General features: G+C 32.6%; 1 pseudogene; it reads right to left on the reverse strand.

Moving 5' to 3' along the window:
- Positions 1 to 1,085: 1,085 nt before the first annotated feature.
- LOC121391417 lies at positions 1,086 to 21,083 on the reverse strand (annotated as a pseudogene).
- Between the last annotated feature and the right edge of the window lie 4,331 nt (positions 21,084 to 25,414).

Genomic DNA, 25,414 nt, shown 5'->3' on the forward strand with positions numbered 1-25,414 from the left:
TAACTGTACCAGTATTAGAAACAAGTCAGTCTAGTTTATTGTACTAATTATAATCCCTGTTAAATACAGGTATTATCTGGTATGTATATGTGTGAGTGTCACTGTTTAGCTTCTTAAAACTTTTCTAAAGGAAGCTGGTTCCTCTGAGAGCATAGTGTATTTAAAACTTAAATATCATTTGTGGACAAAACTAATTAAAGCCTAAATCGATATAACAATAGTAGTAGTATTAACCACAGAGCAAAACAAGTTTCAGACATCAAAGTTAACATATTCACGAAACTAAAGAATCCTTTGACAGGAAACCTGTATGTTTAAATTTGATCCACACCTCCTAAACTTTAAAAGAGACACTTGTCAGGTGACTCACAACTTAAGTAAGAGTTACTACACAATATATATTATCTTAGACCCTATATACTCCTTAATTTTTGGCCCCCTGAATGTATGCGTTCATTTTAGTGTTCAAGGTGTGGAACAGTTTGTTCTCAAACACTGCACACAATGTAAGAATCAAGCCACAGGATGTTTTCATTTTGTTTTCCTACTCGAATACTACTGTACTTCGAATTATTAATGGTCATGCTCACTTGTATACTGGGAACATCCAGACTGTTGTCAGTAATATCTCTGATAGTCTCAGATAATTTAGACGTGTCCAGTTGTACTGAATAAGTCTCATATACGCATATAAAAGACCAGGAAGGCCGAGAATTAGCATCTTCGACTCTTCACACACACAAACCTGTGGTAGAGAGAGTCGGGTGGAGCTATTGTTGTTTGCTTGTAAGGTTTGTGTATAACGTCAGTGCCCACGGTCATAATATGTACTTGCCTTTAGAACTAAAATCAACATTTAATAAACTTTAATGAATACACTTTTAATCATCAAAATAAATTTCTTTCTATCTTATTGCAAGTAAGGGTCCTCATACGTCTAAAAATTGATTTGTACACAGTTTCCATCAGCTCTAGCTACTTTGAGCCTTCTTCGCTACTAGTATTTAAAAGAGGATAAATATGATCATTCTCTTTGTCTTCTAAAGAACACCGGCAAAAAGAGGATGTGTTAGGAAGTGCTGTTTCTATCCATTCATAAAAAGTTCCTGAACATCTGTCGCTATATAGACTAGTCCACCAATCCCTAATACATAAGCATATTCAGCTAGTAATGTAGGATTTATGATTCTCCATTTGTGCTTGGACTTTCTTGAAATGAAGGACAGGAAATAAAAAGAACATTTTACTTAGTTGACCTTTAAAAAAAAAAAAATTAGGCAAATATTTCATTGCATTAGTTCTAAGCACTGCTATGTTGGTATAGGAAACTGGATGTTGATGACGGAGAGCTTTGATGCGATCTTGGACATAATCAGAACTTTGACGCGGATTTCCAAACCAAGGATTCGAGTTGTTGGAAATAATGGGGCAAGGTTTATTAAAAGACCTCCATAACCGCACCCAATGTCTACAACTCAACAGGTGGGGCTAGATCCTTGTAGTCCTGTGTAATTACAGATGCACTAGAAGTTGATTGGTCTGATTCAGTTGAAATTTGAGGTAGAGGGTCTAACGAGAAGGCTGGATACAAACAGACCAATCCATGTGTGCAGGGGAAAATAGGATATCAAATGTGTGATCGGAGAGTGGGTTGGAATGTGCTCTTTGCCGGTAATAACGTTTCTGGGCAATGCAATGTCTTCCTCTGTACTTGTGTCCTCCATTGGGTACCTCTCAATCACTCTGCCCCGCCCATAAATTATTAATATAACTTATGACTGTTTGGGTGTGCAATTATAAACACCGAGCTTCCTCTACAATTTAGTAGTTGCGATGTTTGAGATCGTATCTTGAAGACGGAAAGAAGCATTGTTAAGTGAGTTATATATACACATACACACAACATATATATGCAGGAGATATACTCTGTTATCAGACTTTTTGGATGTTAAAACGTAGCCCGCGTAAACTGTAGAACATGCTCTGCAAAAAATGTCACACCCAGACATTGTGCCTGTTGCTCGATATTGTCAAGCTTTTCTTGTCTATTGTATAAGAATTGACTCGTTTTAAATGTAGAAAATTTCTCTGACTATGTTTCTATTACTTAAGTGTATAGCCATAGATATTTAAAGGAAGAGGTTTGCTCTTACCTTTGACGAGATGCTTATAATGCTACTAAGAAGCATTTGGGTTTATCAATAGAATTAGTATCAATGGATCTGCTAATATTTGTGTATGCTTACAAATTACATATTTGAACACTATTTAAACAACTATTTCTTATGACATGTTCACTATAAAATTTGTTTTGTATTCAATGATGGCATCCTGTGTTATGAAGATATACAAACAATATCATGTGATTGTTGACTTTAATACAAAAAACTTAGATTGCTAGGATAATTCATAATTGATTATCTTGTAATTAAATAGCAGCTGAAATTTTTGTACGCACCATAATTTGATATTATAAGTTAACTGTACCTCACTTGTATCTACTACAACCTCTAACTGTTTAGTCTGTTAGTTCTTATTGATTGTTATGTTTTGTTTATATGTTGCTGGGGCAACTGGTCATTAGTTTCATGAATGATGCCAGATCAATATTAATTATACTTATAAAATAGTCTTCCTCTACTACTCTTTGTTACATATATAGGTATAGTCCAGTCCCGGTTATTGTTGTGGCATTTTAAAGTTCAAAGGTAAAGTCATCTTTGTTCACTTTTTGATGTTCTAGTTACATATAGCACTCTAGTTAATGAACTATTTTTCCCTTTTAAAGTGACATTTGATTGATATATCTTATCAGTGTTATTTTAGATAGGGACCACATGTTATATCACACCTTCTATACTATTATCATAGCGTGACAATTAACACACTTCAATAGTTCTATGTATTGTATAGTGCCAGTGCTAATTGTCAGTATACATACATGTACATATCTTATATACACATGTTCTTACTGGTCAAACATCTATGGTGCTTTGACAATAAATTATCTTGAATGCCAAAGAGGACAAAAGAGACCCTGAGAATGAGACTGCATATGTATCTTAACATTCTGATACACACATTCATAAGTTTATCAATTTAGGTAATTGACCTGTAGTAAGAATATCCATGTATTTGGATTAATGTTTACATCTTCTCATGTTTATATTGTTATCAGCTCTTACAATTAACTAATTGCGCCATTAAAAGTGATTTCATTTTCTATTGAGAGTATTATATTGTCAACACTTACTCGTCTCTCTCGTGTCATAGCACTTCTTCATGTGTTTGTCATAACTAATGTATTTATGATACTTTGTACCATTACTGTAATGAAGTTGTTACAGTACGCAGTGACAATGTTTTTCAGATATATTCATTGTTTTTGGTTGTACTGCAAAAAATATTAAGCCAAGCATTTTCGTAATGTGTTGTTCTTACTCACTCTCTCATTTGTATCTGAAGTACGTTAGAATTAATTTTTCTTTCTGTGCAAACATGTTTACAATATATATAACATTTCCTAGCATTCTGTCACATCACGTATTATACAGCTACATATTTAGTTTAGTGTTTAGTGTATTGTGGTTAACTGGCATTATCTCTTAAGAGTTCCATTTGTATTTAGTGAAAAACAGTACAGGTTTGTTGTTTCAGATTTATCTGATCTCTCCCTTATAGATAATCGTACTTTTGTCCCAACCCTTAAAGGAAACAACTATATATATATATATATATATATATATATATAATAATATATAGTCTGTTGTCTTTACTACGACATACCATACATATATCTCAAGTACAACAAGAGGAATAGAAGACATTACATTTGGCAGCTCCCGTATTTTTAGAGAGAGTGCTTGTGTTTGAACTTTTCTCCGCATCATCACATGTCAAGATCATTAGTCTTGTCTGATCTTTATCTACTTTATTCATATTGGATCATCTAATATTATTCTCTATGAGCCTCATTTTCCTGTTTGGGGCAGAAATTATTTCGTGAATTGGACAGGTAAGAGATTATTAGTAAATATATCTATGACTACTTTTACTTTATCAAAAAGCACAACTGCCACATTTTCCAAGAATGCTTTATGAAAACATACATTTAATGGAAGTTGATCATTTTTTTCCTATTTTGGTCATTTGTCAAAATTCATTGTATTTTTGTATCCCATAATGATATTTTTCATTGTAGATTTAAACATACTGTTTATTTATAGGGTAGAATGCTTTCACATTGTCTTGTGTATTGTTTATCAACCATTCACTGAATGCATATAGCTCTATTATAATCTATGCTCTTGTCCTTAATCATATTTATTTACTCACTCTGGTTTGCCCTTGATAATTGAATCCAGCTTCCAATTTTTGTCTATTTGTTTTCCCCACATCTGTTGTTTACAGATAAAATTTTCCGTCCTGATATTATCATTGCATACAATTCTACATAATATCAACAAGCCTATTTTCACTTCTACAAATGGTCCAATATTATTTTATATTGTTATTTATTATGTGGTGTGTATTGTATCTATTTGTACAACAGTACAATTCACAGACAAACAGTACTAATTCATCTGACAAACAAAGTTATTTATTATAATTGTACTACTATACTTAAGTTCAAGGATTTTTGTCATCAATGACGTTATTAGTCGTTTGAGATGTGACATATTGTTGTATAGTGATAAAGGATGGGGTCTCTATCCATATCTTTCATTTGAAAATTAGCTATTTCCTGTTTGTTAACGTTGTGACGGACTGGTTTGTAGAGTACTGTATGCCTTTTGTGTTCCTCTGCCTTTTCTGTAATTGTTATAATAATGATTTGTCTTCTCATTAGTAAATTTGAGACTTGAGTATATTTATAATAACTAGCCTCGTTGGCATTATTATTATAAATAAATATTTGTTTCATCTAATTAATTATGTTCTTATCATGGAGTAGTCTTGTGTGAATTAGTGTAGGTGTCAAGCTAGAGTATTATCAACGGTAAAACTACCACATGGACTGTGACCACATATCATAAACAGTAAGATAATATAAATTAGATAATCTCACGAAAATTGAGAAATAATATTGAAGTGTAATGTACTAGATTAGTATTTATTCTTTAGTTAAATTTCTTTATCCTTGTAAGGTATGGATTCTCTGTAGTAAGATATCGTGTTCTACTCATATTTACTAAACCTCCTACACACACATACACTGACCTAATATTAGTTCATTTCTACTATTAGTAACTTAAACACTAACAAATCTTATTAAATATACCTTTACATGTTTTTTTTCCTCCCACTCGACTTTTTATCTATACAAAATTTTGCTGTTATTTTAAAAAATAAATTTAGTTTTGCGTGACTAGTATCCATTATGTGACTACACTCTATTAAAGTGATTTACTTTATTGTTGTAACACTGCCATTAACTTCATAGTATGTTGCTATATACATTAGATATTTAGCTGAATCAGTTTAGTTGTTGTAAATGTGTAGGAAATGAAAATTGTCTGTTGGCAGTATATATAGCAGCCAGCACTGATAGTAATGTACTTGTTGTGTGTAATGAAACGTTTTGGGATACATTGCCAAAATTTACTATTACTTTTTATTGGTTTTTTTTACTTATTGAACAGATATTTGTAACATTATAGAATCTGACATATGTTGTTCCCAGAATGACAAAAGGGAACATTATGTAACTAGGGTGTCCTGCGTTACTTCAATAGCGAAATTAACTGATGTGATTTGCAGCTGGGTTTTTATTAGAAAAAAAACAGGTGGTAGGATATAGCAGATGTGTAAATGCTTCTAACTTGTGATAGTTATAGGTAGTTTAGCATCATTTCCTATAGTGTCCATATCCTGAGTGAACCTCAATATGAGGAATGACTGTTTATACACAAAACTCTTTGTTGTGGTACTTTAATAAGAAATTTATTGAGGTAATAGTAACTTATTAGAGAGCTGTTGCACAGTTAATTTACATACAGTTCAAATCTAGTGTAGTTTAATTTACTAAGTCATTAGTTTTGGACTGTTGCATTAATCATTAGACACAGTCTAGTGGTTTATTATCACCATGAGACTTATATTATGGGAATTATTAACAAGACAGGATATTGAAAGGATAAGATTATTTGGAGTAATTTTTGTGAACATATTAAATGATTAATACTTGGATCAACTTTCAGTTCTGTTTGTAAACTACAATTATGAATCATATCATCTATATTTTCACTATTATAACTATACCTTATTTTAATCACTATCTTGATTATAATCTCTCCTTTCTCTTTCTCTCTTTTCTATAATAATAATGATAGTATCAGTTGTTATTCTCAGTTAGTCTTGTTAACCCTCTAAACTACTCCCCTTTTACCTCTGACATAATATATGGGATACAATGTCTGTGATAAAAGTGTCTGTGGTTTTAAAAGACAGACAGTAGTTTTTACAAGTTGAAAAAGTGCACACCTGGTGTATTTAGTTAATGAGAATGAGTAATCATATGACCACAAAATGACAAGGTTATAGATATATATTCTGTATTGGTCTTGTCCTTGGTTAACCAAAATTGTTGATGTGGTCTTATTATTTATTCATGGATAATCTCCTAGGGGACTATGAATATTGTTAGTACTATTAGTTCCCATCATTGATAGTTTTGATCTAAGATAATACACAGTGAATATTGTACTTGGTACAAGATCATCATCCCCAACAGTGTTGCCACACACAATATGTTTTCTGTTAAATGCTAACTCTCTCTCTCTCTCTCTCTCTCTCTCTCTCTCTTTCTCTCTCTCTCTCTCTCTCATCTTTCTCTCTCTCACTCTCTCTCTCTCCCTCTCACTCACTCACTCACTCACACACCTTATAGAAAACAATCAAAAGATGTCTATCCCGAACAAATGTCACTATATTTGATGAATATAAATTTTTTGTCAGTGAGATCAATTTTGAAGATGCCACATCTACTAACTTTTTCATTGGAGCAAGTTAGTAATAACACATTAATGTACATTTTCTAACTATAAAAATAGTCAACTATTAATACAAAGGACACAGTGTGCCCTAGATAACATTGCTTCCTATTTTAAAAGCTATAACTGTACTCATTATATCTACTATTCATTGTTAATACATACCGCATGATATTACATCAGTCCTTCTATGAGACATCTTCCTTTATGTGTGAGTCTGCTGAATTATGATACCTTTAATTCAGTAATACTATGAATTATGACACTGTATGACTCAACAATAATTACAGTATAGAAACTAGAGTATATATATGATATCACCAGTATATTTTATTGGTGCAACAGCATATACATATTGTCATGGTGATACATGTCATAACATCCTGTTAATATTGTCGTTAACATCTATTGTGTTGTATACTCTTTTAGGGACAATTTATATGAGATGACTTCTGATTTAACAGTTGTCAGGACCTATATTTTGGAAGCTACACTAGCTAATATTAATACCTGTAAGAGTATATCAATTGATGATGTAAGTATCATTGCATTTTTACTTTGATGTAGATTCTTTTACATTTGTATATATAATACAGCTTTCTTTTTCACAAATATACTTTGTTTTCGTTTTTATTTCTTTGTGAGTTTTGCATGTCACAATCATATCAGAGTTTACAAGAAACTACCGTATAATGATGGAACTGATCGACTCTATGTTTGTGGTACTGACGCATATGTACCAAAGTGTAGGACCTTGAACATAGTAAAATAATACAACTTTGTGTTGTCAATATTAATAAGTTAATTACTTGAAAAGCTCTTTTTTAAAGGTATTACAAGAATGTGTTAGATTATATTGGAATAAGATTATAACAGTTTAAATGGCCATATTCACCTTGTATTTTCATGGAAAATCAGAGTTTGATGTCAGTCTTACCAGGCCATTTGTCTGTATTAGTTCAGACTATTCTCTCTCTGTCACTGTCTCTCTCCCTCTCTCCCTCTCCCATCTTCCTCTCTCTCTCTCTCCTCTCTCTCTCTCTCTCTCTCCCTCTCCCCTCTCTCTCTGTTTACATATTTAATATTTAGACAGCACTGTTGATTTCCTTTATTTTATAATCATTTGCTTTAAAATTATCTATCCAAATTAATTATTTATTATTTATTTAGGCTGACATCAGTGATACTAATAGTGCTACTACTCCCAAAGTACTAACAATGTTGGAATTATTTCGGTTCATCCAGCTGTCCCAGCTTTATGGACCTTTTCAAGTACTACAAATCAAACTATCTATCCATTAATTCAACTATTTTATCCATCCCTACCATTAAATCCTTGATTCCTTCATCGATCTGTCCATCCATCCATCCACCCTATATTTGTGTAGTTATTCCTATAGCTCCATGAGGAAGTCATAGTTTGCTGTGTATAACTAATAATTAGGTTTAGGGGGTGGGACCTGTTTTACAAAATACACAACAAGCATGCAACTTCCTGGCCAGATAACAAAGACATTGCATAATGTGTATGGGTAACTGTCTGTCATTTCCCTTTTTTTTTTAGATGAACCTAATAAAATTTTAGCAACTGTTTCTATGACGCGAATCAGGTGTGGTCAAATTTTTTGACTTTGCTCGGCTTACATTCTTCCTTTGAGACTCTACAAATCAAGGTCACTGTTGAAACAACGTTGATCGCAGTATTCATCTGGCAATGACTTTCATATCAATGGTTTTTTTATTATCCTTTTTTGGTTCTTACTTCTCTCTCTCTTCTTTAGAAACCTACCATCCATTAAAACTCTACCATGCTAAACTTGATAACACAGATAACTACCATATTTATCTCTTCTTCTTCAGAGAAAGAGACTTTGGAGCTGATGGATACACTGCTCCCCTCCTGTACGCTTGCCTATTTTAAGAAAGAGAGGAAATAAATAGAATTGAAAAATTGTTCATCAAATTTTATGTATGTTTTTCTCTCTTTTTAGGTACCCGTACGATCTCGAGTCATTCGTATTTGTGACGTAGATATATGTCCACCAATGATTATAACAATCATCGTTATTTAATTATTTTGACATAGAATGATGCACTTTATTTATCAGCACAAAAAAGATCTTTGGCTCTCTTGTGAAAGCAAGATAGTCCTGTGCCTAAGTATCCACTAGGCTCACAGCATAGTCTCGTTTGGTCACAAAATATATTACTATACTGGTTTACGTAAGTAACACATTGTGTGAGGTATTATTATTTCTTACCTTTATTGATACTTCTTAGGTACAACTCTCAGCCGTTGGTATGGTAACACTAATGTTTTGGCATGAGCTGCTATAATGGAAATTTTCCCCAGGAGAACTTAAGTTGTGTTGTAGATTTCTGATTCCCTCTCTCTTTCTCTCTCCTCTTTCCTTCCTTCCGCCCCCCCCCCTTCTTCTCTCTCTCTCTCTCTCTCCACTTTTTACGCACACACAGATATTTCTCCCAATGGAACATCCTATCTGTGCTATTTATCCTGGTGTTTCAATATATAGCAGTGTGGATTAAATTCTTAGACCACACTTTTCAATACTAAGGATTGCTTTGAGTTTTTAATCAGGAACACATTTTCAAATGAAAATTCCAATGAACAACTTTGTTCTTTGCAAGTAAGTCTTTTTTATTAGTTAATACATTATTTGTTTCATTACCGCTAAAATGATCAATATTGCTGTCAAATATTCCCGGTTTTAAAATTTTGTGCACATTAATGTGTTTACCTTTTTTTGTCAATTATACTGATCATGTCCATTTACTTCACTTTCATGACGTTCGTGCATTATACACTTCACAAGTGATCAACCTTACTCATATTTTTTATAACGTGTAATGCGCCCAATGCACGTACGCTTACTGCAAGAGATCGGATCAAGCCAATACTTCCTATACACAATATAGAGGACTAAGATTTCCTACGCTTATTGAAGTGACAGGAGAAGTGTAAGTTTTTTCCTATATTTTTAAGAGGAAGTCTAGTCAGACTCTAGTGTTTCATCTAGTTCCTTATAAACTCTGATTAATACAGTGTGTGTGCTTTAAAGAATAGGAACCAGGTCCACTCTTATCCGACGTAATGTTCCGCTTATTAATAAATATTTCACTGACTTCCCACATCATTTGTTACAGGAGGGGAGGGATCTTTCCTGGGACAAGTAGCCTATACATAGCAATGTGTGTTCAATTTATTTTCCTTTCTACTATTATTTTTTAATTTTTTAGTTTAACAAAATTGCTGTTCGATCGGTGTGTGTTGTGACTGTTGCTAACAGTTTCCAGGCTGTCTAATGCAGATCTACTCTTTGTTTGGCACCGGTAAGTCAACATTCCGTCTCTTTGTGTCAGTTACTGAAGTAACAGTCATAAACCCTTTTTACTTTACACATCTTGTATTAGCATGTTACATTACAACAAACTACAAGTCTCGTGGTTGTTTATTTACTGTACAGACCGTGGCAGATCTTTTAAAGATAGTTTTCACTACTGATCCCTACTTGTATCCAGCTAACCCGGCCTACATTGGATGGTCTGACGCCCTGAATCTCCTGTCATTGCTCAAGAATGGAGGTAAATCACGTTCCCAGTCACATGATGAATCATCATTTTTTTTTAATCATAGCTTGCGAGACAGTATATATTGTTGAACAGCTTCACATTAGAGTAAGTATTTACTGAGTCACATTGTTTTTTAACACTTTTATATGCTTCATTTTAGTAATGAGAGTTATGTACGAATATATTTATGCCACAACTTACTCTCGAATCTACAAGTTTCCAATATCTGATTGCTCTAGACCCCCCCGCTGCGGAACTCTGTTTTCGGCGGAGAGAGAATTTTGTTTTTAAATTGCATCAAAATTTGTTATCATTTTGGTTTGTTAATTTCTGTTGGGTCATATATTTTACTCTGTTCATCTATTTTGATAGAGATTGTATTGTTTTCTCGTGATCCATATTGTGTTTGGAATAGCAATAACGACATGTGTGAAAATAATACATATGGTGGAGACTCCAGTAATTCTTTTTGTAGTGAATCAACAGTAAAGTCTGTATTTTATGTAATGGTGTACCTCACTGGTAGAATATGGCGTGATTAATAGTGTAATATTAAAATATCATCTGGTTATTCTTCTTTCTTTGTAAGTCATCATCAAAATGTACACAATAATAATAGGACAGTAGTGCTGGGTAAGTTTATATTGTTAACTCTCTCTCTCTCTATCCATCAAATGTTTGTATTTTTAAAGTCTTCCTGAGTGCTAGTTTAAATGTGATTGGAGCTTCACCTAATGGATTTCAATTTACTGGTGCATAAACTGTGTATTAATACTATGACCCTCAATCTAACGGTGCCACTCCCTCAATTTTGTTTCTGGTAATGATGTATTCTTCACTCTGAACAGTAAGTCCTTCTCTCTCTCTCTCCTCCTTCCTCTCTCTCCTCTCTCCCCTCTCCTCGCCGCTCTCTCTCTCTGGTTTGTATTACAATTGGATTAGATTTGGCTCTATTATTAGGTTTATCTGCTTATCTGTTCCTACTTTTAGCTAATTCATCATCTCAGATAATATCCAGCCCTAGCATACTTGGTCAAAGATTGTGAGTTTGTCCCTTCATTCATGATTTATCATTCTTACTTGTTCTCCTCCAACAGATACAAAGTCATATGTAATGCCACTGGCTCTAATGAAGTGTCTTCTACATTTTTTTTGCCCAACAAGAAGTGGAGGTAGGTTTAGTCTAATCCTTCATCCAAAGTTGTATGTGTGTGTGGATGTGGATGTGTGTGGAGAGAAGTGATTGACTCTTTTGTTGCTGTATTAGCTCCTGCTATTCCCACTTCTAATGAAATAATTGGTAGAAGTTTGAACTCAACTCATATCCAAGTAGATGTGTATTTGGACGGATGTTTCTCTTCGTAGTGATCCTAAGGATTATTCTATTTGCGTAAGTCATCTAGTTAGCTTGTATACAATAAATACCACCTATTAACACTTCATTATTAATATTATTGTTACATTTAGGTTCACATTTGCTGGCAGTATGCCTCAAATAATCTGTCAAAATTATACTGGTATCAATACATTTGTTGCTGGAGGGTTTCAAATGTGTGAAAGGTGAAGATCATGGTCGTTTTATAATTAATGATACCATGTCTTTTTTCTAGTGTGAACTATAATGTTACATAATCAACTCAATAGGTTCTGCAACATCGGCAACATATACAGTGCACTCCTTTAAACTACAGCACCTAATATGCCTATCAATGTAGAAGCTACACAGATAATGGCTACCTCACTTGTTGTACAATGAGTTCTCCATCAAATTCTAATAACTACTGTAATGTTATCGGGTACTCTATTTATGTTGGAAATACAAAGGTACTCGTTTGATTAATTAATTTCTTTTCTATCCTTTCAACTCATCCGTTAAGTTTTGAGCATTCCATAAACATGTTTTTGACATTATGTAGTCAATGAATGTTTTTTTTCTACAGAGAACTGACTGTCTTCTCAGTGCAATGAAAATTCATACACTTTACAAGGTTTATTTCCTTACACTGATTATTCTATTGGTGTGGCTGCTTGTTTTCATCTGGAGGTAAGCCAATGTATAATTAATGTTACCTGTCATGTGCATTTTTAATAATGTATAATTTTTATAATAATATTAACTTATACTGACATTGACAGGTGAGAGTTCTCCCAGTTTGACCAGTACTAGGACTGGCTGTAGTCCTCCCTCTCGAGTACGTAATTTGAGAAGATTAAGTGATTCTGATACAGACAGCCTCGGTTCTTATGGGAGACACCAAGTTATTATAATGGAACTGATTTACAATATTATGTAAGTTGTCATTACATCCAGTGAATAGATGAAGTAAAGATTAATCTCTTCTCTCTCTCTCTCTCTCTCTCTCTCTCTCTCTCTCTCTCTCTCTCTCTCTTTCCCTTTAGATAACACAAGAATGCTATAATAGAACCACTTTTACAGATGATGAGGACCAAATTCTTACATCTCATCTTCTCACAATATTTCCAACCTTGCCCAAAAACACTATGCTGCATTATAGTGATTTCCAGTGCCTCTTGTAATTCCACCAATACAATTCAAGTGAAAGTCAGATATGTGGTCTCACTGTTGAGGATATACCAGGTCCTGTTGAAAACTTAATAGCCACTCCATCTAGTCCTCATTCTATTTTTGTTACTTGGTCTTTACCTCTTAATTACACAGCTCCAGGATTAAGTTATACCATTAGTATTATGAAAACTGACAAAAGCAACATGTTGACATTTGAGGCGATCAATCAGCTTTATTACCACATCGACAAGCTTGAAAAAACACAGACTATATCCAGTGTCACCGCTCATAATGAAATAGGAGAGGGGGAGTCCGTTGAGGTTACTAACACCACATTACCGAGTTTCCCTGACGCTCCAACCAATGTTGAATTAAATTCTAATGGTTGCCAATTAAATGTTTACTTGGGAAGATGTTAATAAAATTGTAAACAATGTGGACTTGTTACACTGCTTTGGTTCAATGTAACGAAGTTGTCCAAGAGTTAACTGTCTCAAGCATGATTGCAAAAATTTGATATTTGCTCAGAAGGTCAATGGGTTTTAACTTGGTGTTCAGCTAAAGTATTCAGTGCGAATGATGTTGGCACTAGTGAACTCTCTGAATTATCATATGTTTATCCACTTTTAAAACCACCACGTCCTGACTGTTACATAACTGAAGATATTGGTAATGGTGTGGAAATCTCCTTTCACAATTACAACTCCTTATGCTTTAGACCAACTCTATGTCAGTTATAAATTGATATCTGTCTATGAACCTAATCCCACATTTATAACTGAGTTGTTCTCTAACTTATCAAACAACTCTAACTTATTAAGCAACTCTATTAGATTTACGTCTCTAGTTCGTATACCAATTACACTTTTAGGCTCAGATTATGTGATGAAGATCCTAATGATATTAACCAATGCAGTGATCCTTGTTCTCTGTCTTTTATTCCTAGTAGGTGAGTTATTGTAAACAGTATCATATTAAGCATTGTCTATGATATGTAATTTATGAGGTAAAAGAGATTTGTTTGTTTTATAAGAACATTTTACTAGTTAGGACATCAATTAATATTAGAACATCAAAATTGTTATGGAAAAGAGGTCACATAGCTATCAAGGTGCCTCTATTGTTTAAGTTTTAATAATCTAACAAATTACTGATTTTTCAATTTCTTTGTATAAGGTACCTCCTGGACCTCCAATTGATGTGATTGTAACACAAGTAACTAATAAAAGTATTGAAATAAGATGGTTACCACCTCCAAATGAAAATGCAAGTATTTCTAGAGTATTTTGTTTCTCTTTACAACATACCAAATGGAACTGTGTTGAATACTCTACTACAAAAATTGTACTATACCATTTGAAGATCTATATCCAGAGACAGAATACACAATTTCTTTGTATGTACGTGAGACAATAACAAATATTACCAGTCCCCCCCAATGGCGCTGTCAGTAAAAACCCTAGCAGGCAAGCCAACAACTGTTAATAATTTAGGTGGACAATATTATAAAGATACTGATGAATTAGTGGTTTATTGGATACCGCCAGAGATCCGAAATGGTATTATTTCGAAACTATACTGTAGTATGGATGGGCTCTAGTATTGCCAGTTGTGTGGGTAGCCTACGAGCAAGCAACCCGATAATATTGACATTACTGCAGATAATAATACATATCAAAGAAGGTACAGGGATGTATCTCAATTGGATACAAACACTAGAACAGTATACTTGTCATGCAGCATCAACTTCCGAGTTTATGAGTGTGAATGGTCAACTGCTTTGATATCCAATGATGGAATTATTACTACAGCTGGATTATCTGGTCGTGAATCAGGAGGAAGTGACGTTGCACTCTATATAGTAGTTGTTCTGGCAATTATAGCGATAACTGCAGCTGTTATTATGATGGTTATTTTAGCTTTTATTTGCTATGTTAGACACAAGGAAGGCAGATGTTCAGATAGCACAAATGTCAATGGGAGCATTGAAACAACTGATACTCCTCGTAGTAAATTAGCTTCCAAATTTCGTCAGTCACCTAAAAGAATGGAGAGTACACGATCAGAAGCTCCAATGATCAGGGATTAAAAACCAAAGTCTCTTTAATTATAATTATTATTGTATCTAAGAATTAAAATGTAATTCTGGAAACTAACACAGATAAGAGTAGTTGTGTGCATAGTTGTATGACATCGCAGCTGTATGTTAATATGAATAAATAAATTAATATTTACTTTTTTTATTTTAGCGTGATATTATTATAGTTGTTTGTAATAGTAAAGATTACTTTTTAACCTTTAATGTTTTACAATGCATTATTTTTCTGTTTTTGTAAATATACTATTTGTTCTGTCATATTAATTTTATAGTTTATATAATAGTCATAAATACATGTATCAACCTTGTAGCACAGATGTTAATATAATAACAGATAGTGCTGAAATGCAGAATCCTTGTTGACATTACTTGACTATTATAACATCTTTATCTAAGAGGAAACTCAATCGACTGTTGTGCAAATTAAATGGTCTAATTAAAGGCTCCTTGGCTACCAGCAGCACTGAGAAATATGATGAGCATTGTTTCTTGTTAAAACTACACGCAGTGGACCCAACCTGGTTTCACATGTACACTCCACAGTTGAACGGTACCTTAATACTGTTATCTTGTCAGTCACATTCCCAGGAATCAGGGTAAGTTATAGTGTCTTTTTAGTATAAAGACTTCCTTAACAAATATTTGGTTAAATTTTGTTGTCAAACAATGCTTGTAGTCATTCAATTAGAAATACAGATATTATGAAAAAATAGATTTATTTCAGTTCATTTGCCTTGCATCTATACATAATTGATTGATGTATTATGATAATTCTATCAATGAAATCTCTTTAGATGTTATTATATCATTTGTAGAACTTCTTTCACTGTCTTGATTTCTTGCTTATTTCGTTTTCCATAGCTATTTTTGCTAGCTATACTCAATAGTAAAAATCAATGATTATATAATTTAATTACTCTACTGATTATTTTCTAACTTCTCTCCTTTTTCTCTTTTGACCTTTAATTCTTCAATAGCTTTGAGTTTCTTCTCTAGCTTGCGCAAAGATTTGTCAGCAGGAGTTTCAGAGAGTGAAGAGGAGATAGGAGATGTTGGCAGATCTTGAGATACTGAGGGAGGTATTTGTACAAGAGAAAATCAATTTCAGGTGCTCCTGGACTAATAAGCAAGGGAATCATAAAAAATATGATGATCTTTTAGTACCCAGTAGTTCCTGTGGTGGCTGTATCTTGCAGTGCCCAGAGTGTTCTCGTAGTTTTTTGGGCCTTTTTGTGATCCTATGTCCAAAAGTTGTAAAAGACAATAAAATTCTTATCTTAGTTAGTACCTTTGCAGATTTTGCTTCCTCAATTTGTTGTTTCAATTGAGTTATAGGATCAATTATAACAATGGGTTCTGGAACATCTGTATTTTTACAAATAATGGTTATAACTTTTGAGCAAGTAGTGAAAGGTATATATACAATCTGATCTATTAACACATACCCGGTATTATTTCTACTTCTACTGGGTTTTTTTGATCTTTTCTTTCTGTTTTTTTTCTTGAGGATTTCGTTCCTACTGTTGAACTGGTTTCTGTAGTACACAATAACACAGTAATTAACAAAATTATTTTATTAAATACAAATATCTAACCTGCCATAATAAGGAAACGCCCCCTTGAGCCACACCCACCCCACACACACACGTGTTGCAAAATGGCAACAGTTTATCTCTCAAACAAAGTATACTGGTGGAAGAGGTAAAGGAATCCTTGGTGTCCAGCTGTCTAATGAATCCCAAAGACCAGGTAAAACCTCCAAAAAGAAAGCAGAGATATCTAAGGACGAAATTAGGATTGAGAGCACAGAAAACAATAGTAATGTTCTTTACTCTGTCTTGTAACTTCTTTTTTGCTCCTGTTATTTTAGTTTCTCTTAAAAAGTTGTTGGTATGTTATGATTACACAGCAAAATCTCAATAAACCAGGAGGATTCACTGAACTCACTATAAAGAAAGGCAAGTTATTTCTCCCAGGAGTTAAAGGAATATAAATCATATGTCCTATGTATTCTAAAGCAGGAGAGATGCTAGAGTTTCTATCGCAGCATACTAATAATGAATATTGGTGGCAAGCCAGGAACAGTGAAGGTATGACAGGCTATGTTCCTTCATCGTATGTCATAGTGAAAGAAGAGCAGTACCATTGTTTTTTTACAACTATAGTACATACAATAAGTGACAATTTATAGGCTCTTCCATGGCTTGAGATGAGTGCCTTAGAAATGGGAGAGAAAAGAGAGAAACAAAGAGCATAAGACATGTCCAGCAACAAGAATTTAGTAAAGGAATAGGATTTGGTCCACCTCCCCCAAAGAAAGAAAAACCTTATGTCTATGTTCAGCTTATAACAGGTCAGTGATCATTGTATGAAACTTACAGTTTGAAGACTTTGAGCAACTTAATATACTTGTCCATATAAAGTGTATTATATTGGTTGTTATACAGACCTCATATAAACATGTACCAGCTCATCTTCAGAGAATTTTTTCTGTGAAGTGTGTGACAAGAAATTCAATGGACCTCAGCCTTTTAAAGCACATTTAGCATCACGTATGCACAAAGAAGAAGTTAAATTGAAAGAAGAGAAAGGTCAATGTAGTCAGACTTCTGTATTATAACTTATTATTGTTATTTATCTTGTCATATTATATATATATGAATATAATCACCATAATTACTCTCTCATGTTTTTATTTATTTCACGTATAACAGATTGATTTATTCACATACACGTTATGATTAAATGTTTTGTACTAGGTAAGTAGTTTTAATGTCTTTGAGGTATGTCTTTAGCTCTACCTTTACTCATTATAAATTCTACCAAGGTCTGTTCAGTCATTTTATATCTAATGTAACACAAACAGACCTTCATACTTTTTGACTAGAAGTCACGGATGAGTCTTGTTTCTACCTGATGTTCCTGTTTTTTCTTCCTCTTATTTCCTCTAAACTGGATAAACTTTCTAAATTTGAATTAGTCATTAAACCTGTGTCTGTATGATAATTATAATAGCTATTTCTTACAGATATAAAACTGATACTAGACCTCAAGTTGGTATATAAATAAAATCTGTTCAAGTTGAGATCACGTCTTTACATTTCTCTCTCTTTTTATAGGCCAAAGAAATGTTACCTGGTAGAGGACATGCTAAAAGATGTAATTACTTGTATGATGTCCCCTTCACTCAAGAAAGTTATTAAATGGTGCAATACTTACAAATCATATATTTAATCCAGTTTTAACACAACATTAACACAGTCTTAACACACTGGGTGATTTTATTTTATTTGTTTACATGTACCACAAGCACCTCATCCTGATACACCTTCCAGTTTTAAACAAACATTAACACAGTCTTAACACACTGGGTGATTTTATTTTATTTTGTTTACATGTACCACAAGCACCTCATCCTGATACACCTTCCAGTTTTAACACAACATTAACACAGTCTTAACACACTGGGTGATTTTATTTTATTTTTGTTTACATGTACCACAAGCACCTCATCCTGATACACCTTCCAGTAATCATCCAAAATTAAAAGTACTTAAACAGGTATGAGTAGAGAACTTTAAAACAAAACTTCACAAGATAACTTTGCTCTCTCTTGTGTGTATGTGTTTAGTTATTTTGAAGAGCGACCTGTATGGCCTCGTGTGGCTCTTCAAGCTAAATTGAAGATCACTGCTACTTTTCTAAGAATGTTAGTTTGTCAATCAACATGTATGAATCTTAACTATGTTTTATTTAAAATGGTATCCAATTGTAACCATAAATTGACAATCTTTGACATCCTTTAATATCATATACTATTGTCTATTCATCTCTGTACCAAGTACTGATAGCAGTTTCTAATGTGTCCATTAAAGAAAGATTTTATTGTATGCTTCACATTACATTGTAAATCTAATGACATTGTTCTATATATTGTAATATATTTATCTTCTTTTTCTTGCTCCAGTTTACTGCCTTTGGTTGGCTACTATTTCACTAGTGGTCCATGGAAAAAACTCTGGTTATAATTTGATTATGATCCACGAGTTGATCCTTCTGGTAAAATGTAAACTATCCATTATATAAATGTACCTAACTTGTAAATTACGACCAATCAAATTGCTTTATTTGAAGTTAATAACTACCTTACATATACTAATAACTTATGATTGTTACACTCCATTACTTTTGTATTGCATATATCAGAGTCTTGATTTCCGAGTTCCCAAAGCTACTGTTGTTGCACCTTCACAAGGCTATCAAGAACATGTGTTACAACCTCTTGGTCTAAGAGGAGAGATGGAGAGAGGAAATACAAGAAACTGCAAGTATCAGGAGACGAGAGTCTTAGACTAGCAGAAGAGAGGCTCAAAAATACTATTAGTAAGAAACAATACTCCTGATATCTGGAATGGAGCACTTAGATAACGTCTGTAATAGAAATGACAGCTGTTTTTTTTGGGAGAAGATAAAGGATATTTGTTATGTTCATTAATCTACTCATTCTACTTGTGTTAATAGTTCTTTTTCTTACAGAGGACATTAATGAATCTGTGTATATATTTAGTACTGGCACATATCCACATCAGAGACAACAAACTTATCAGTTATGTGATCTACAAGATGACACACTTCAAGCTAATATACATAACAATGATGGAAAAGAGACCAATTGTCATGTAAGCCTTTATTAATAATACATTATGTCATTAATTAGAATAAAATCACACTTAATAATACTTGTTCTGTTGAGATAGTTTTCCATTGATGTTAACTAAATCTTATTTCCATATTAGGAAATAACTGGATGGTATGAAGACACATATGATAAAATATGTAAAGGAATGGTTGACCTGATAATAGTTAAAGCACAAAGAGAAAGTATGTCCGGAGACCCAATACAGTAACTGATCTATCACCTGTTTAGCCTGCATGAACACACCTCCTTAATTTTAATATACAAATTGATAAGGTAAATGTTGGGCTTATAGCGTAATTGTTAAAATTAAGGAAGACAAATGTGGAGTCACGTGATTGTAGAAGTAAAGGCTCAAATTGGATATTTTTTTCGTTAAGGCTATTCTCCTTAATTGTTCAATTTTGTTATACATTAGGACATAACATTGATAAACCAGTTACAAAAGAAGAAATGGAGCCAGATGTATCTGGTACAGCAGCAGAACTGAACCCAGAGTCTCTATAACAGTAACATTCATGTATATATTATATATGTATGTGTTCATGTATGTAACTATGACTTCATTGAGAGCAATATTAGTTCACATTCTTCATTGTTATTTTCTTTTCAATAGGCTGAGTCACAGAATTATAGACTATCAACTGACCAACAAAGCAGGTTGGTACAGTTAATCGAAAGGCTACATTGCATTGTTAGCTGTTGATTTATATTAATAATCATTACTGAACTTATATAATTCTTCTTTCAATTATGATCATTTGTTTCATTACATTACAAAGATGAAGTTGTTATACTTGTTGTTAACAGTTGTGGGGTAGAATAGATAAAGTAGTGTAATATTGTATGGACATTTAATTGATTGTTAACCAGATTAATTAAAAATCAATTAATGTTGGTCACATGTGGTGAGTTTTCCCGCCAAATTGTCACGAGTTTGTGCCTTGTGTTTGTCAAAATGAAGCATGACAGAGATGTCTTTGAAAATATATAATGGATTCCATTTTGCACCATATCAGTGTACACACCCCCGTGGGTCTTCGTCGCTACGACTCGTCTCTTCGTTGGATCGCTCTTCTCCACGACTCGTCTCTTCGTTGGATCGCCCCTCTCCACGACTCGTCTCTTCGTTGGATCGCCACTCTCCACGACTCGTCTCTTCGTTCGTCGCTGGATCATCTTTTCATTCAGTTATGTTCACTTTTTTCATTTTTCTTTTCTGTATTTTTTTTTAAATTATTATTTCTTTTAATTTTTGTTTGTATCAATTAGTTCGCAAATTGTTTTTTCTTTTAATTTTGTTTCTACAGGAATCTGGAAGCTCTTACTATGGGTTATCTGATGTTCTCTGATGTGTTCTCTGGGGTTCTCTGATGTTTTTTGACTGTTCTTTGACGTTCTCTGATGTTTTTTGACTGTTCTCTGATGTTCTGACTGTTCTCTGTCCTCTGATGTTCTCTGAAGTTCCCTGGTGTTCTCTGGATGAAAAAGATGAGTCGCTCTCCTGGCTGGTCTCTCCTGTCTTCTTCCTTCAAGCCTTCTTTCCTTTTCTTTTAATTTTTATTTTTATTTTTTTTGGGCTAACCAGCCCATACACCATACACACACTCATACAATCTCTAAAAATCATCTCTCCCCTGCCGCTCGGCGGCCTAAAAAAAAATTTTTTTTAATATCTCAGGCCGCCGAGTGGCGGGGGAGAGCTCTGATCTTCTAGGGTGCGTGTGTGTGTGTGCTATGTGTGTGTGTAGGTTGGTGGTCCCTTTTCACTTCCTCTGTCTCTCTTCACTCTCTATCCACTCGTTGTCACCATCAGTTCATGACTACTCTCTTTTTCTTTCCTTGCAGGAGCAGCACTGGTGAAAAAAGGTGAGCTGTCTCTCCATACATCCATCCACTTCTCATCCATTCTTTAGTAATCCAGTTGTTATTCTCTCTTTCTCCCTCTATGTTCTCTCAACCTGGTGGACTGATTGGACTCTTGGGAACAATTGCTGGATTGAGACCTTCACTGGACTCTTGGGAACTCTCTATCTTTTTTCTACAATTGCTGGATTGGAGACCTTCACTGGATTTCTTGGGGACTCTTCAACTACAGAGACTGTCTTATTTTTTTTTTATTTATTTTTGTTTTTTTTTTGTTTTTTGTTTGTTTGTTTGTTTTTTTATATAATTTTTTAGTTTTTTCTAATATAATTAATTGTCTTTACAATACATTTTTCACTAAAATTTCATTTAAAACAACTTTTTTCACTAAGTCAATTTTTAACTTTAATTTCTAAGATTTTAAGTAGTCAATTTTAACTTTAATTTCTAAGATTTTAAGTTTAAATATTTAGTTTTAGTTTGTTTAAGATCTTAAGTTTAGTTTCAAAGATTTAGTTTTAAAAATATTCTCTAGTTTAAAAAAAAATATTTTGTTATTTTGTTAAGTTTTAAGTTAAAATATTAAGTTTAGTTTCAAAGATTTTAAGTTAAAGAATTTATCTAAGTTTTTAAAGTTTAAGTTATGAAGATTATAAGTTAAAAAATTAATTTTTAAAATCTTTAAACTTAAACTTTAGTTTAGGATTCAATTTCTTTTTGGTTGATCACGCGTTAGCTGTTACTTGCTAGGTGTGTGCTGAAAATATCTCCCGCGTTTTTATCGTTGGTCACGTGTTAGTTGTTGCTTGCTAGGTGTGTGCTGATAATTTTTTTCCGCCATGCTAGTGTGGAATTAACGGAGTCTCTATAGACTATCTCTGATTGGATTCTCAAGATCTTCACTATTGAGACGGTTTATATCTTTTTTAATTTGTTTATTTTTAGTCGTTTTAGGTTTTTCTGTTTATTTTTAATCATTAAATTAATGTTTAATTATCATATAATTTTTGTTACATTCTTAACTGATATCGATTTAGAGAGTTTAGGGCTCAGTGTTGTCATCACATCAATACACAGAAATCTTATTTCACATCTCTTAATTGTATATATGACAGAAAATTGTCTTGAAACACATAAATTTATAGCACATGCTAATTACATATTATCATACGTAATCTTAATTTACAATTGTCTTAGACGTTTAGTATTATATATATCATAAAGTTTATATTTTGGGTAAGGATCAATACATGCCATTCCTGTTATATGTTGTCATGACAACTATGCAGTGAGCAGTCTCTACTGATTAGAACCAGATTCAAATCCATTGCTATCTTAATCACTTCACATGTATCAAAAGAAAATTAACAAGTAGTGTAATTAAAAGAATGAAAGCAAAAATCTATATATAATTATATATCAACAACCAACAACCATCTTCTTTTTCAATGAATACTGGTTACATTTGAAGATTAACTGACTTTAAAAAATCCTTTAATTATAGGTACAGATATAAGACAGTCTTATCAGATAACAATCATCAATAGTTTTGTTGACTTTGTAAAAGTAAGATAACAGAGAACTAACAACAGTCTACTTACTGCCATATAATATATATATATATATATATATTATATATATATATATATATATATATATATATGTATATAATTTATATATATGTATATGAATGCACAAAGAGGAAGTTAAATTGAAAAATGAAGAAAGGTCAATGTAGTCAGTACTAGTCTTCTGTTTTATAACCTTTTATTGTTATTTATCTTGTCATATTATATATATATATATATATATTATATCACCATAATTACTCTCTCATGTTTTATTTATTTCACATATAACAGATTGATTTTATTCACATACTGTTATGATTAAATGTTTTGTACTAGTAAGTAGTTTTAATGTCTTTGAGGTATGTCTTTAGCTCTTCCTTTACCCATTATAAATTCTCTTACCATCTTTCGTTCTTCATCATATCTCTTCTTCTTAACAGCTGAAACTACTTGTCTTGAATATAAAAGTTTCTGTCCTGTTCCTTTAACTTCGTCCACCTACAGTACCATAATATGCATATATAATATTGTCTCAAACTCAAGTCAACATGGGAATGAGACTACAATAATAAAGTTTGTCTATTGTAATTATACTTATCCAGGCTTTTTCTGGTGTAAAAGAAATGAGGCAGCTACACAAATTAAATTGCAATGGCATAACTCTAACACAGACTAAACAATGGTGTCCTAATGCAGAGGTTGTTTGACATATGAAACTAGTCCATTTAGTGTCCTTTCTAAGATTACGAGAGATGCTTTATTGTCTTGGTATATATACCTTTTTGTTAATAATAGACATGACATTGATATCATCAGGAATCTACAAAAGTTTTAAACAGTTGAGTTGATGTATTATTTAGTACTCACGTGTACATATCTAATTTGTGTCCCTTGTATAAATAACTGATCAAATTGTATTGCACTACCCTATCGTAATTAGCAATAATTGGACAAGATTGTTTCATTCGTAAGTTCAACATACATCTAGTAGTCTGTAGGTTGCTGCAGCTGACAAATGTACTATTGAGATTGAGATAAATATAAAACATGAAGACATTACTCGAGCAAATCTATAATTGTCAGTTTTCAGTAGTGTTCAAAAACTTACTTCATTCTATCATCCACGTGTTCAATTCTTCCATCAATAACTATCTCATTGCGCAGTTCTATTGTAGTTCTATAGTTCTGAAAGGCCTTGTATTAAGCACAGTAGTGACTTTACACTGTGTTGTTGAGATCGACTATCTGCCATATTTTATAAAATGCACAATTGGGGGGCGTTAACCAACCACATGATCTCTTGTCGATTTTTGACAAGATTAGCATTATTAATTATAATTTCTAGAAAAAAACTAAAGTTTTAAAAACTTAATAACTAATAATAACTGACAAATTGACAAACTTTTAATTTAGTTCTAAACTATAAAGTATATAGAAGCACTAATTAAAATTGTAATTATTTTAAAGTTCCTATATTTAAAAAAGGAAATCAACCTAATATACTACAGTCACTCAACTCTGAATGCTATATTGACAATTAATTAAATAATCAAACAAAAAGAATTTGGAGACTAGAATTGACAAATTGACAAACTCATTTAATAAATTTAAGCATAATTGGCAAATATCAGTAAAATATGTATGTATGTATCTTTGTATTTTGTAGATTTTTTTAATATTTACATGTACATTAGCAAATATTGTAGACTAATTAATGTATAGATTGTGACCAAGCAAGGACTGACATATTCATACCAATTATGGATCTTGTTCTTCTACTGATATATTTTATTTGATTGCCTTTATCTTTATGGATTTTTCTGTTAAAGAGCTTGTGATCGGAGTACTCATGATCATCAATATAATATAATTGATGTACTCTTGAAGTTCTTGAAGTATTAAATTTTAAAATATAATATAATAATATTATAATCATAGGTTTATCTCTTGTATTGATGTGGTGCTATGTATCTATTAGTAATAGAGAGTCTTCATACTTATATGTATACATGTAGATTTGTAATATTTAATATTTCTTAATAATTATATAAATTATCCATTAATAAATGGATT

This window comes from Gigantopelta aegis, unplaced genomic scaffold (assembly GCF_016097555.1).
Source record: "Gigantopelta aegis isolate Gae_Host unplaced genomic scaffold, Gae_host_genome ctg2370_pilon_pilon:::debris, whole genome shotgun sequence".
NCBI lineage: Eukaryota > Metazoa > Mollusca > Gastropoda > Neomphalida > Peltospiridae > Gigantopelta > Gigantopelta aegis.